The following is a 15,906-nucleotide window of genomic DNA, read 5'->3' as shown; positions in this document are numbered from 1 at the left end:
TACATTTAATATTTGGCCTTTCTTTTATAACGAAACGGTATACGAAATATACCAGCTTATAGTTAATAAAGAAAGGTGATTATACGTATTCACTTATCAATTTGACATGGATGCAGGCCCCGTCTGCATATCATGACTACCGCCCGCAATACGCCAGGGCACACATTTGAATAACAATACGCTATTTACATATCAATGCGCCTCATGCTAATGAGTTGAGCCCTCTCCGGGAATTGCTCTATGCTGTTATTACATGGGTTTGTGACACACCACTCTTCGTCATACATAAATTCTCCCAGGCACATTTTCCTAACATAATATGAATTTTTTAAGGGAAATTTAGTTTGGCAGTGGTGGGGCTCGAACTCACACCGCACCGCTATCGTTAATTCTGAATGAGCCTAGCGCCTTAGACCGCTTGGCCACATGACTTGTTGGTATTCATCTTGAAACTTTTTAGAACATATAATCGCAACTTCAACATAGGCTTACCACGTGACAAGCAAAGACAGAAAATGTACCATATTTTGGAATTTCATTTGCTTAAAAACATTAATGTGTATTAATAGCGCTCAATTGTTGATAACTGCGTGTTCTACATACAGAAATCCGACAATAAATGGGCCTCTCATACATGCACAATACATTATATAGATTTTGCCTCGCCGGGCTAGCTGCACGTGCTACTCCTATGTTATATATACATGTGAGTCAATATATGGAGCCTACCATTTTTCGTGTATACACGGTCTGGATTTTTGTTTTGCAATTTATAGTAGAAGTCCACGTAGGTCCCCAAAGTTTCTTTCAGATATTAAAAGATTAGATTCCCATAAAGACGAAACAGTATTCTTTAGTTGGGACCTACATAAAATTTACCGTCAATCCACTGTTCATTTCCACTCAATTCAGAAAATATGTTGGCGTGTATAAAATTGAAATAAAATTCTCTGCTTTCTAAACCACATAAACTGTAGCACCATTGGGTATCACGAATCGTCATATATGATGTACAGTTAATATTCAAATATGTTTTATACATATGATGCTTCAGTTTTTACACACAAAAAAATCCATTCAATACCCTCCCACTCGGCTATTTTAAAAAGGTAAGCAGGCTTCCTCAGCATGTGCAAGAAAATAGCATTAAAATTTTTCTTATTCTAGCAGCCTTTTAGAAATACCTGGTGAACTGGTGCTGTAGGTTTGTGAGCATATCCTATTCAAAGCAAACACGACTACAATAGAAAACTATCGATGCTTCTCTGCTGATACGCCAACGATAAAGTTTCAATAACTTAGAGGGTACAATCAATGCTGTGAATGGTAAACAAGAGCACCAATGGCGCTGTGGCTCTACGCTTTTTTTTGTGGGAAACAATTGTTCTTGGAGTTGAATGCGCAACAGGTTGGTAGCTTTATGGAAAGGTTGGGTAGGTCGGTCAATTTTTTTAAACCTTCAGTTTGAAAAAATTCCCCACAAATATTCAATACGGTCCTTGAAACTCGATGCCGAGTCAATCTTCCTCCGCCGCATTATTTTTTTTTGCCGCATTATATAGAGTTGCAAAATCTGAAAATAATTCATTATTGTGCAAATTACTACCGAACCAGCAAGTACAATTTGTTCAGCAAAATTTTTAAATCCCCTATTTTTAGTATTTAAAGCTTTCAACAACTATAGTTAGCCTTGACAACTATTAGAATTCATCTAAATTGACCTCAGACGACCCCAAAATCACTCCGCGAAATGACCTTCCAAATATTTGGCTCTAAATGGTGACCTCAGATGACCCCGAAATGACCTTCCAAAAATTTGACTTCAAATGTTGACTGTACCCACCAAGTTTCATGCCCCTATCGACAGTTTTTAGTAACTTGACCTCAGATGACCCCTGAGTGACACTGGATGACCCCAAAATGACCTACCCAAAATTTGGCTCCAAATGTTGACTGTAAACACCAAGTTTCATGCCGATACGACAGTTTGTATTTGACCTCAGATGACCCCCTGGGTGACCCTGGATAACTCCAGAATGCCTTTCCAACAAAAATTTGGCTCCAAATGTTGACTGTTCCGACCAAGTTTCATGCCAATACAACAGTTTGAATTAATTTGACCTCAGATGACCCCTGGGTGACCCCGGATGAGCCCAAAATGCCATTCCAAAAATTTGGCTCCAAATGTTGACTGTACCCACCAAGTTTAATGCCCATACGAGAGTTTTTAGTAATTTGACCTCAGATGACCCCTGGCTGACTCCGAATTGGGCTTCCAAAAATTTGACTCTAAATGTTGACTGTACGCACCAAGTTTCATGCACATACGACAGTTTTTAGTAAGTTGACCTCAGATGACCCCTGGATGACCCCAAAATGACCTTCCAAAAATTTGGTGCTAAATGTTGGCTGTACACACCAAGTTTCATGCCTATACGGCAGTTTTTGCAAATTTGACTTCAGATGACCCCTGGTGACCGTGACCCACTAACCAATACAAACTTGTTCTGTGCGACCCCACAAAATTAGGCTCCAAATGTTGGCCGTAGCCGCCAATGCCCATACGACAGTTTTTAGTATTTTGACCTCAGATGACCCATGGATGACCCCAAGATGACCTTCCAAAAAGTTGGTACTAAATGTTGGCTGTACCCACCAAGTTTCATACCCATATGACAGTTTTTGCTAATTTGAACTCAGATGACCCTGGATGACCTCAGGTGACCTTGTCCCACTAACCAATACAAACTTGTTCTGCCTGGGGTCAAGATGCACCCACCAAGTTCGAGGAACATGCGACCCACAAAATTTGGCTCCAAATGTTGATTGTATCCAGTTCAATGTCCAAACGACAGTTTTTTTAGTAATCTGACCTCAGATGACCCCTGGGTGACCCCAGAATGACCTTCTCAAAATTTGATTCCAAATGTTGACTGTACCCACCAAGTTTCATGTCCATACAACAGATTTGAGTAATTTGACCTCAGATGACCCTGATGACCCAAAAAAGACCTTCCCAAAATTTGACTCCAAATGTTGACTGTACTCACCAAGTTTCATGCCCATACGACAGTTTTTAGTCATTTGACCTCATATGACCCCTAGGTGACCCCAGATGACCTCAAAATGACCTTCCCAAAATTTGAATCCAAAGGTTGACTGTATCCACCAAATTTCATGCCCATACGACAATTTTAGTACCTTCCCAAAATTTGACTCTAAATGTTTACTGTACCCACCAAGTTTCATGCCCATACGACAGTTTTTAGTAATTTGACCTCAGATGACCCCTGGGTGACCCCGGATGACCTTCCCAAAATTTGACTCCAAATGTTGACTGTACACAGCGGTTTTCCACTTTTCAATCCCAGTACTGGGCCAGTGTTGGGCAAGATCTAGCGGCACGGATTGAGCTATAAAAAATGCCCCAATCCTAGGCCGGCAAAAGTAACACTTTTATTGGGCCAATTCTAGCGTACTCGCAATTGCCCAGTTCAAGCCACAAGTACTGGCCCAGTTCTAGTAGTACCACGGGCTGTCCCTAAAGTTGCCTGAAATTAAAATTATTTTCATGGGACGCCGTGGGTTTGGTTATCATGTTTATTGGATTTATTCTCGGAACCAGTACTATTTACCCAAAAAGCTAACATTTAGCAGTATGAAGAAGCAGTATTATAGACGTGTGAACTGGTTTGTGAGTTTGGCACAGCTTTAATAACTGAGTGAAGTTCAACACCGTGGTGTTTTATACGGTAAGTAAATCATGACATGAAATGAGTATGATAAGCCTCAGTATGCATGTCATTGTATGCATGTATCAATACTATCATTGTATCAATGTATGCATGGCATGCATAGTCACTGTAGTATAGCATGGTCAAGCCTATAGCGCTTTTGATTGTTTTATTTTTGTTTCAATTTCTCTGACCAGTTGGGTATCACCGTATAAATATCATCATGATCATATTAAGCTTAATCATTGTCAGGTAGGCCTATTATTCAGAATTCCTTTTACAAATTAAACGTACTGCTAGCTGTCCAGCGCATATTATTTTGCACATGGTCCAATGCACACGCTTGATGACACGCACATATATATGCGATGGTTAATTTATAAAAGGAATCTGAATAGGCCTATTACTTTAGTGATCATCAGTGACAGTGGCGTGCACAAAGAAGGGGGTTGGGGCCATGCCCCCCCCCACTTTTGTTGGTCATTCTGGGAAAAATGTTAAAAACATCAAAATTTGCTCCTAAGGGCCAAAAAAAAAAAAAGGTTCGTCTCAAAGCTTGCGCGCGCGTTTGTAAAATCCCACGATTTGACAAAAACAAATGCGGAAATATTTTTATTTCAAAAAATTCTAGTTTTTCTGGAAAAATTGGCGAAAATCAGACTTTTTTCTCAAAATACCATGAAAAAAAGTCGGGAATAAAAAAAAAATAAAAAAATCGCATTTCGCATTTGTTTTTAAATTTCTTGTGAGTGAGACAAACCTTCTTTTTTTTTTTTTGGCCTAATCAGACTCCATTCGGGGGAACTTAACAACAATCGGGCTTATTACCCTGATTGGGGTAGCCAACAATCGGGCTTATTACCCTGATTGGAACCGACTGTAACAAGGTCTTTTGTCAAGGGTCATCTGCCCTGCCATTACCAGATGAGCCACGGGAAGAGCGGAATTAATTTTTTTTTGTCTCCCCTGCGGGGAATTGAACCCGGGACATCTTGCACAAAGTGTGCTTTGCGTATTGCGTGACTGACACATGCTTTTATGAATTTATGCGAGTGTAAAAAAAATTGGGACTTTTGGGCAACAAAAAAAAAAAAAACAATATTAAATTTCCTAAAATTGTAAAATGTTGCTAATTAAAACAGTGTTTAAATCAAATCAAATATGAATGAGAATAAACAATATGATATATACCCAAGGTAGGGGGGTCACTGTCATCAAAAGCATGGACTCTGATTGGGACTCCCTTTATAGTCTATATGAAATTGATGTTTTGGTTCTTGCCCTCTCCCTCCTGGCCTCATCAGTTTCTGGAGTTTGTCAGATTTTTTTTTCTTTTCTCAAAACATTAATTTTATACGACCTTACAAGCCTTGGGCCATTTGATTAGAGCACTTCAGGCTACAAAAAGTTGGGGGTCAACAACAATAGCTGGGCAAAAAATATTTCCGTCAGTAGTCAGTACATTCACAGGTTTGGGGTGCCAATTTGTATCCTTTACCCTGCGCACCACAAACCCGGATTTGCACACAGGCACTTAACAATGAGTGAAGCTTATCACAGGTAGGCAGGCTCACATCACACACTATAGGTGGCGCTATTCGTCCATAGGGAAGTGGAATGTGCCTGTATGGTCCAAAAATGGTTTTACTGTGGGGCTCAATGGAAAAAATCACTACAAATTCATTTTGACAACCAAAACCTAAATGACTTTGACTTACTTTGGTACTGGCATAATACTGGATTCATAAATCACATAGTGCAATCTATGATCCACCAACTCGACACTCGTTAAAGCGCAAAAGCAATTTGTGTGTAAATCAAGACCATCCAAAACAGCTTTCTTACAGTAAAGAATAGGAGGTCATCTGGGGTCATATACAGTAGTGTACATTGTACATGTGCCTACTGTCACAATTTCACACACAAAATTTTGGGCAATTTGGTGACGCTATTTTTGTCTGTAACTTCAAAACAGGGCTGTCAACTCTCACGCATTGGCCGTGATGTGAGTCTCACGCATTGGGTCACTTTCTCACGGTCTCACGCCAAGGTAGTATAATCTCACACCTGAAAGTAAATCTCATGCAAAAAGCTGAAAATTGAGTAAAATCTCCCCGGGGGGGGCACTCACATGTTAAGGTGGTACGGGTATGTGCGGCGGTCAAGGGTCCCTTTTTCAGGCTCTCCGGCAGTTCCTTAAGCCCCACATTTGAATCTAATCCAGTTCTTTGAGCCTCAAACTCTGACAATTGTAGCTCTTTAAGCTCAAATTTGGAAAAAAAGTTGAAATTTTTAGCTCAACAGCCTATAATTTGGCCCAAATTTCAGTTCTTCAAGCCCCTATTTTACCTGAAAATCAGTTCTCAGTTCCCAAAGCTCGGCGCTCCGCGCCGCACACCCCTACCAAAATTTAAGTTGAGTGCCCCCCCCGGGAAAATCTCACGCATCGCCATGAAAAAATTGTTGTTGCTACCCACCGCTTTTCACATTTTCGAGCGCCGTGGCTTCAAAATGAACATTGAAGTCGGCAAATCCCGGTACGCCTCTGTCTCACGCCAAGCAATTCCAAAAAGTTGACAGCCCTGCTTCAAAAGTATATGCACTAGAAACATCATTGACCCCTTATTGTTTAGGTAATTTGATTCTCTTTCAAATGAAAGAACTTTCAGCTAAAATATTAAACTTCAAAATTTTATGAACATCCCTATCACAGGCATGAGACTGCACTTTCCTAAAAAAACTAAAAATGCGAGTGAAATTGGGCAAAAAGTACTCAAAAGCTACGCCACTGCACTATAATTAGTGGTGGGTTAAGGAATCTTGATGTTCAAATTTCTTAGGGAACATGCTTATTTGATGCAGTATGATCTCCTGAGCATTTTGACACCATTTTCATCCCAATCGGCCAAAAAATGAGTTGGTGCCGGCCAAAACAAGTATTTGGACAGGGGGGGTCTGTGGGGGGTCTGAAAATCAATATTTTTGACAATAATCATTATTATATGCCTAATTTTGTTAAAGTTGGTGCTGATTTGTATGTAATTGATGTCTAGAATTCCATTTATGAAAGTTGCATAAAAATTGGAGTTGTCCTTTTCTTAAAATGGCTGTTTTACGTCCAAATATGGATGTGAGGGCGCTTTGCATAAAACATGCAAACGATCTTTCAAACGGAAATTTCAATGATGTATGTATGAAGATAATCATAGTTAGTACCTGCTCAAGAAATTTGAGCGGTTTACATAGTACGGTTTGATTTTGGCAGCCATTTGAATATTTCATAGAATGCTCCCATTTAACTGTACAGGGGTCAATGCACTTTCAAACGTGTACGTTTCAATGGAAGGCTTCATGAGAATACGAAAAATGGTGCCACGGTCAAACGAAAAGCATTATAATGCCCAAATTTCTTGAGGATATGCCACATGTGATTATCTTCAAGATGGCATCATTAAAAAATTTTGTGAAAAGAATGTGTGCATGTTTTATGCAAAGCGCCCTCACATCCATATTTGGACGTAAAACAGCCATTTTAAGAAAACGACAACTCCAATTTGTATGCAACTTTCATAAATGGAATTCTAGACATCAATTACATACAAATCAGCACCAACTTTAACAGAATTAGGCATATAATAATGATTACTGTTGAAAATATTGATTTTCAGACCCCCCCCCCCCCCACAGACCCCCTGTCCAAATACTTGTTTTAGCCGGCACCAACTCATTTTTTGGCCAATTTGGATGAAAATGGTGTCAAAATGCTCAGGAGATCATACTGCATCAAATAAGCCTGTTCCCTAAGAAATATGAAACATCACCCTTTTTAAAAGGCTGTTTAACCTATCCCTACTATAATCATGTCAAAAAGTAAATTTTAACCTAGGGAGTGTTCAGAAATACTCTGGTGGGGGGCTGGAAAATATGTATACTATGATCAGCTCTTAATAGGTGGGAATTATTCGGTTTTTGTTACTGTGCGAGTCAATAAAGTTCCAACTTACGCACGCGTAAATTCACAAAAGCACGCATCTTTACGCAAAGCGCAGTTTGCGTAACTGCTGCGCCCAGCCGTGTGTACGCTGTTCTATATCAAATTATCAATCCACGATGTTATGAGTCCCCGCCTATTAAGAGCTGCAGAGTATAGGGGGGTCATAAAATTTTAGGAGTTCTGAATAGGGGGGTTAAAAAGTTCTGGGTGTATGAACAGGTGGGGTTCAAATTTTTTCGGTACGTAGGGGGGGGGGGTAAAAACTTCGCGCGCTGCGGGTGCGCATGCAAATGTTCCAGTACCGGTATTGAACCACAACAAAAGTGCATTTGATCCAGTGTTAAAAATTGACTGGCCTCCAGACTTGTACCTGAGTCCAGCTCATCCGAGTCCAAGCTGAGTCAAGTCCACTTGTATCCACCACATATTGCTCTCCTATACAAACCCACCCTACCAAACCCCACCCCACCCCATCAACCAACCATACACATTTCACTTCAAAGACACACACATGAACAGGTAACTCCTGAAGGTAAAAACTACATGTATCAGACCACCTGTATCAGAAAGCAGTCAGGTGGGGGTATTTGCATGTGTGCCAGGGTACGGGTGTGACACACAGCTACACACTGCATGTAAATTGTCAACTCGCAGTAACTCGCAGTTAACTTGCAGTGTCCCTATAGGTTGTGTGCAGCATACATGTAAATGAAGGGCAATGTATTCAAATATTATAGAAAAATATCATCATCATAATAATAATAACTGAAAGTTACCGTTTCAGAAATATTTGGCTGTGTGATATTAATTAATATAAATTATAAACATCTCAAAATTGGACAAATGTCCAGTGGCGGCGCCACAGGGGGGGCATGGGGGCAAATGCCCCCAGTCAGAACTCTTGCCCCCCTGTTGCCCCCCCAGAAAAAAACAAAAATTACGAAAATTCCCACTTCTTAACGGTAATTTTGCGCAAACTTTGTTGATTTTGCCCCCCCTGAAATTCACTTTTCCCCCCTAATGCCCCCCCCGAAAAAATTTCCTGGCAGTGTGCAGTGAGTGAGTAGTGAGCACACAGACACCCTAGCCCTCAGGGATGAGTACCAATTTACTGGGTGGGAGCTGAGATGTATATGGCCCAGTCTCTCTAAAAACAAAACCGGTATGTATTTGCAACTGCAATTTCTTTTTTCGTCTGTGCCACTACGCCCCTGTATTTTGGGCTAAAACCAGAACAAAATATACTCGTCCGCGACCCCACCTAAATTATAATGTTTCCGTCGCCACTGATTCCAATCATAAATGTATAGTTTATTAATACCGGGTTCAGTGGGTTGCATAAACATACTTATGCTACTTTGAAACATTTCCTCAATTCCACATCTTACTATAAGGTCATTTTCACAGTAAAGGGTGTAACTTTTGATTTTTAGGGTCAAAATTTCAAACCACTTAAATATGTTTCTGTTTACTGAAATCATGCATAGAAGCAACTTAAATTCCAGTAAAATAATGTTTCAAGGCTTAAACCTTTTGATTTCTAATAAAAAATTTGACATTTCCATAACATTTTGGTTAAAATCTAAGAAAAAATGTATTTTACATAACCTCAGAAAATTATGACATGAAAGCTGGAATACATGTATGTGAAATCCCATTCCAAAGTAAGTCAACAGATATAAGTTAAATTTTATACCATGTTTTGCTATGTTTGTAATTGCAGTTTTGAAAATTTTTAACATCAAGTGTCATTTACAATGGAAATTTCCAAACCTTAAACATATTTTTTAAGTTTTAATTGGGTTCCTAAAATAATTTGAATGTCTAACTTCATGTACAAATACTACTTGATGAAAGGAACCTCCCAGCCAAGTTTCACAGAAATTGGGGTTATTTTTTAGAATTGGCAATTCAAGCGATTTGTGTTTCGGAGACTTCAGTTAACAACACAGGTGATCATAAAAGTAAAATATTTGGCTAACTACTACAAGTTGACATAAAAAAAAGGTAAAAAATATAACAATGACCAATTTTCATGCTTTGCTTCTAAGTATTGAATTTCAGTTGTGACAAAAATTAAATTATCACAGCAAGTCATTTTTTTTGTTTCGGAGGCTTCATGTTAACAATTGTTAAACATTGCAGAAGCAGTTTTTTTTTAAACAACAGTGTTGGGATCATCTAAGCTGTTATTTTCTTGTGTGTATTGAATCAATGATTCTATGCGGCAGATATTGTAGATTTATCACATGTTAATTTTTTCATGTGTTTTTTGCATGTGAAGCCTCCGAAACAGACTTTTTGGGTATCAGTATATTTTTCAAACATTAACCATAATGTCAAAATTTTTTTAATTTATGACATTCTGCACATATCAAGTAATAATTACAATGCAGATATCAGTATGAAACACACCAATTTAGATATGCATAGATGATAATTAATCTTATTGTTGTTTCGGAGGCTTCATTTGTTTCGGAGGCTTCAATTGTTAACGGAAAGTTTGTATTGGGTCCCATTTTCAAACGGTGATATATATCTCCACGATTTAAAAACATGTGACTTGAGGATCTACTTTGCTACATTTTGATACATAGATTGGATGAGCTCTTTTATTTATATTTGCACAAGCTTGCTGAACAGTTTGTTTCGGAGGCTTCAAAAAAGTTAACGGAAAAACGGCTCTTTGAATTTTAAAAGCATGCAAATCGACTAATTTTTGTGACCCATTTCAAGTTAAGATAACAACTGTTATGAATCAAGAAGAAGTGAAGAAATAACCAAGAATTATGAACCAAAGCTACACCCACAAAGTTTGTTAACAATTGTTAACGGAAAATGAAGCCTCCGAAACGACAAATATCAAAGTCCGGTTCTCAAAAATACAGGGCTGTTCACAATTAAGTCTAATGTGGCAGTGTTTACTGAACATATTGACTGTACTTTCAGGATAGAAAAATTATCCATGAACTAACTGAAGAAAACACAGGGTTTTACAAAATGTTACTATTTTTTATAGTTTTCAAAATGGCAATATTAGGTACATTTAAGCCTGCTAAAACTGAACGCAGTAACTCCTGAAGATGATTATGCTACCCAAGGTAGCTGCTAACCCGGCTGCTAACTAGATGACTTATGTGGCCAAAAATCATTGAATTCTGTGGCTTTATTAGAACACTACGGATTAAAATGTTAAAAATCCAAAGTTACACCCTTTACCGTGAAAATCTTACTATAATTCACCAGAATCTGTACATCTGTTTGTCTTTTTTCTCGGAGATTGGGGGTCGCACGTTCCTCAAACTTGACGGGTGGGTGCGTCTTGACCCGGGACAGAACAACACGTTTGTATTGGTTAGTGGGTCAATTAGTGGGTCAAGGTCACCCAGGGGTCATCTGAGGTCAAATTAGTAAAAACCGTTTTCCGCCATTTTCTCGGAGACTAGGGGTCGCACGTTCCTCAAACTTGGTGGGTGGGTGCATCTGGACCTCAGACGGAACAAGTTTGTTTCAGTTAGTGGGCCAAGATCACCCGAGGTCATCCAGGGGTCATCTGAGGTCAAATTAGTAAAAACTATCGTATGGGCATGAAACATGGTGGGTACAGTCAACTTTTATAGTCAAATTTTTGGAAGGTCATCCAGGGGTCACCCAGGGGTCATCTGAGGTCAAATTAGTAAAAATGTCGTATGTGCATGAAACTTGGTGGGTACAGTCAACATTTTTGAGGCAAATTTTGGAAGGTCATTTTGAGGTGACAAGGGGTCATCTGAGGTCAAATTAGTAAAAACTGTCCTATGGGCATAAAACTTGCTGAGTTCAGTCACCATCAGTCAGGTAATCGCGACAGCCGAGAACCGCCAAATACGGGTAACCGCCTAGTGACCATAATTCACCAGAATCTGTTTGTTTGTTTGTCTGTTTGTCTGTCCGCCTCTTTTCTCGGAGACTAGGGGTCGCACATTCCCCAAACTTGGTGGGTGGGTGTATCTTGAGTCCAGGCAGAACGAGTTTATATTGGTTAATGGGTCAAGGTCATCCAGGGGTCAAATTAGTAAAAACTGTTTTTCTCGGAGACTGGGGGTCGCACGTTCCTCAAACTTGACGGGTGGGTGCGTCTTGACCCGGGACAAAACAAGTTTGTATTGGTTAGTGGTTCAAGGTCACCAGAGGTCATCTAGGGGTCAAATTAGTAAAACTGTCATTTGGGCATGAAACTTGGTGGGTAGGTGAATCTTGACCTACTACAGAACAAGTTTGTATTGATTAGTGGGTCAAGGTCACCCAGGGGTCATCTGAGGTCAAATTAGTAAAAACTGTTTTCCGGCCTATTTTCTCGGAGACTATGGTCGCACGTTCCTCAAACTTGGTGGGTGGGTGCATCTGGACCTCAGACAGAACAAGTTTGTTTCAGTTAGTGGGCCAAGATCACCCGAGGTCATCCAGGGGTCATCTGAGGTCAAATTTTTTTCCAGCCCCCCCACCAAAGTATTTCTGAACACTCCCATAAAGGATCCACAGGCTGTAAGATTCCACTGCCCCTATTAAATACATGATTAAAGGCTACCAAAAACTTTCATAATTTTGTAAAAAACTTAACAATTTTATGTTTAAAAGTATTTAGAGAGAACTTAGAATGTGTGAAAATTTAAAGACCCAATTTTGAAAAAACCTTATTTCCCAGGGAAAGATCTGAGAGCAGGCCACACCATGACCAGATGATTAAACTAAGCCATGCAGTATGTATTTCTCAAACACTATCCATAGTTTGTTCTTATTCGCCCATTGCACGGTCTGCCATTCATGCAAGGAGAGCCTCGATCTGGCAGCATGCATGAATGGGAATTGAACCAGTCATATAACATTGCGTAAAGTTACGTAATACTTCCTTTCATGTCTATTGCCAGTTTGAGGTTCTCCTCGCATATGGCGGAACCGTGCAATAGGCGAATTGAACATGTTGAATGGGTTCTATGGATGGAGGAGGCATGGACTCCAACATGTTTCTTTGCATCTGGGCCAGTGTTTTATGACAAAACTGTATCCTCAGGCAATACTGAATTTTGTGCTTGTTATTTTGTTGCAATTTTGCCTAAGTCACTTGTGTGGGTGTGCATGCATATTTTCCTCATCATGTTCATTTGCTATTTTAAATGATTAATTTCAGGCGGCTTAAATTTATGTACATCTCTTGTCTTTTATTTTCTGAGTTATTAACTAATAAGGGTCTGGTTTTTGTTTTATTATTCAGGTGCAGATCACTTCAGATCATAGTTCGACTTGTACATGTATCAATTGAGGACATGTTTTCTGCATATTGATCCATCATTAAATACATGTAAATTGATGTAATGCTGCAATACATAAAGGCACCCTGGTGGAAGGTGTTAGAAGAACAAAATTAATGTAAGTGTGAATCGCTAAATTACTGTAAGTCACACGGTATGGTTTTAAATGAATTTCTTTTTCAAACCTGATTGTTTACACATGTCCCATCTTAATGAAATCTAGCCAAGTTCATCAATTGTGCCTGAAGGACAACAGAGCAATTTAAAGATATTAAATCTCCTACAAAACACCACAGTTAAGCAGTAAGTGCATGGGTAAGATAGTAAACTTGTGGATTTGCTGACCAAATTCATTTGCCCGGTACCGTGATTTAATTGTTCTGGGACACCCTGTACATCTACATGTATGTATTTTCTCAAAATGCATTGCTAGAATTGGTATGGTACCCTTCTTTGGTAGCAAATTATCCACCCTCTTTTCTGTCATGGACTAGTAAAGGTGGGTGACTAGATTGCCAGCCTCATCCCGGGGCCTCATCCCCCCCCCCACTTAATTGGTATCCCATCAATATGCAGATTTTGTTATCAGGTGAAATCTCATATTTTCTCATAACCCCAGTGAAATTTTAGGACTGAAATAGATAGTTGAGGCAGTATGAACAAAAACATGGTAGTTGAGTGGTTATAACCCCAGAAACAGGGCGCAAATTTGCCTGCCCTTTTTAGATCGGCCGAAGGAAAAGACCTTATGGCATCATGAGCACAGCATTTTTATACAGTTAGTTTGGAATTGGGTGGAGTTAAAAATATGTCCAGAGCATAAAACCTCAAAACAGCGCCCTCTCCCAAGGGACGGATAACCTTGTGGTTTTCTATGGTCACGAAATTTACAGGGTAGAAATTCTACGTAGAATTATGTTGATCCACCCTTACTGTGTGCTATTAGGCAACTTCCTATTGAAACTCCTTCATAGTTAGGGAACCCCTCAAACATTGCCCAAGGCCTGCCAAGATGTACTGTTCTAATGAACAACTGGAATACAGATAATTCTAGAATCCAAATCACTGGAGCAAATTTGGAATAAGAATGTTTGGGTGGCATGCCTCAATGTGAGGTAGAAAACAAAAAGTGTTACACTTGGACCACAATCTGGTCACACACCCTCAAGATTTTTAATGATGTTGATTTCAAAATATCATTGAACAACATGGTTTAAAATAGTCGGGTTGTTGTCTACTGAAGATAGCAGTATTCTTGAAATATCATTAGTGAGTAGTGTAATGTAACAAATAAGATGGACTGTAAAAATAAAACATAGGGTTGAAAGTGCAGCCTGGGAAGTGCAGGGATTTTAAGAACATTTTACACTATAACTTGACAGGCTTCCGCAACTGTGGATAACAAAATAACTTCACCGGCTTCTGGTGTGGATAATAATAATGAAATTGTCCAACAGCTCTGTTTATAACTTTTGTATCAATATTGTTATTTTGTTGTTTCAGAAAGGACCGGCAGAAAGTACCATGACTTGATCAACAGCGTTGACAGTGCCATGGTGGCAGTGAAAATAGTCGATTGGGATCACTGAAAATCAATATCATGGAGACATCTTCCACTGTAACTCTTATTAAAATGCTCGGACTCTATATATTCTTAGCCTTCACTATGATAGGAATGCATGCCTTTCAGACCAATTGCAGCTACCAACCAGGCTGGAATGCCTTGAACACAAAGTGGAAATATACTACCTTTATTTCCAAGCAAGTAAATGTGAAGCTGGGAAATGTGGAAAATGGACTTTTAAACTCAAAAAATTTCAGAAAACTGTTGCCGTGTTCTACATACACAATCAGTATCATGACTTACAATTGGTGGAGAATCAGGAAAGCAATCACTTTATTGCACAAATATTCTCACAGGATAGATTAGCAGAATATAATAAGGTGGTTGAAAATCCTCAGTAATGCTATGAAACATTTTAAATTCTGGATTGTGAGGGTAACAGATTATCTGATTAAGAAATAAAAGGTAAATCCGTCACTGGGCAGGGAAAAAGCCTCATATGTACTTTTGGCCATTGAACATATGAATAAAGCCTTGTAGGTGTAGACTTTATATTGAAGAGTTTGCTTCATCCATGTTCAAGGGCCAAAGTACATGCAGGAAAAAAAAGTCATATTTACTTTTGGCCCTTGAACATGGATAAAGCCTTGTAGGTGTATACTTTATATTGAAGGGTTTGCTTCATCCATATTCAGGGGCCAAATGTACATATGACAAAATATTACTACCTAAAATCAGAAAGGTTCTACATGAAATAAACTTGAGACTGAAAAGAAAGACTGAAAAGAAGCATGATCATTTATTATGCAACAAACATGAAGGTACATTTTTTATACATTTATGTCACTCTAGGATTTATGACACCTAATGATGATATTAATGGTTCAATCCTAAATACTGAAGGTCAAATCTATTAAAAAGCAGATTTAAGGTTAGATGTGAAAATTGCAATTTTGTTCAAACCAATACAAGGTTGATTTTTAAAAAATTTCAATTATATTTGAAATAATTGCACTTCATTGAGCGAGTCTCAGTCTCCATTATTTTTTTAGGCCAAGTAAAATAACATGTATATTGTCCCCTCCCTCATCCATTTTGGGCAATTTGTTCAAGCTAGTGGTATAGTAGTAATACCGTCAAAAATATCAGGGCCTCCACATTTTTATGTGTTGACAAAGCCTTTGCAATTGAAATTTTATACAGAAATGAATAGTAAATTTGTAACAAATAATAACTGCTTCCAGACGATATACATGTTATTTATTTTACTTGGCCTTAATATGTAATCTTCCAGGACTTTAAGGCAAATAGTAGTAACCCTGGAAT

The 15,906-nt window shown here is 38.8% G+C and overlaps 1 long non-coding RNA gene across 1 annotated transcript; it reads left to right on the top strand.

Moving 5' to 3' along the window:
* The first annotated feature begins 3,439 nt into the window (after positions 1-3,439).
* On the top strand, positions 3,440-15,611 carry LOC140163149 (uncharacterized). Its single transcript, XR_011860412.1, has 3 exons — positions 3,440-3,752; positions 12,980-13,134; positions 14,520-15,611. It is a non-coding gene; the product is annotated as an uncharacterized lncRNA (long non-coding RNA).
* Positions 15,612-15,906: the final 295 nt, after the last annotated feature.

This window comes from Amphiura filiformis, chromosome 10 (assembly GCF_039555335.1).
Source record: "Amphiura filiformis chromosome 10, Afil_fr2py, whole genome shotgun sequence".
Taxonomy (NCBI): domain Eukaryota; kingdom Metazoa; phylum Echinodermata; class Ophiuroidea; order Amphilepidida; family Amphiuridae; genus Amphiura; species Amphiura filiformis.
This window is presented reverse-complemented; position numbering and strand designations above follow the sequence as displayed.